Source organism: Hemiscyllium ocellatum, assembly GCF_020745735.1.
Source record: "Hemiscyllium ocellatum isolate sHemOce1 chromosome 15 unlocalized genomic scaffold, sHemOce1.pat.X.cur. SUPER_15_unloc_2, whole genome shotgun sequence".
NCBI lineage: Eukaryota > Metazoa > Chordata > Chondrichthyes > Orectolobiformes > Hemiscylliidae > Hemiscyllium > Hemiscyllium ocellatum.
In genome coordinates, this window is record NW_026867456.1 from 1,273,158 (window position 1) to 1,273,578 (window position 421).

The window sequence follows — 421 nt, forward strand, 5'->3', positions numbered from 1 at the left end:
TTAGAACGGACGGAAAGAGTCGGGCAAGCCTGTCAAAGATTTGAGCGTATGTCAAAAGCTTTAGACTTCCGCGAACTCTCTGGCTTGCACTGAGACCCGAGGTCGATGTGCTCAGCACCACGGGCCCCTTTCGCCTGCAGGTCCCGAGCCGCCAACATGTTCTTAGTATCGTGTTCCCCAAACCTGGGTGACGGGCACCACAGGGCGACAGAGCCATCGCACTTGCCGGGTGGCAGAGGAAGGACCGGACTATGTACAATAGCGGCCAACGACTCCCAGAGCCGGTTGTGCGGGGCTCGAGGTCTGCTCTCAACATCACATGCTTTTGGATGTGCTCAGGCAAGGGTCAGACCACATCCTTCCTGGCAGCACCCAAAGCAACCAGGCCGCTCGCGTCTCTCGCCTTCATTTTTCGACACAA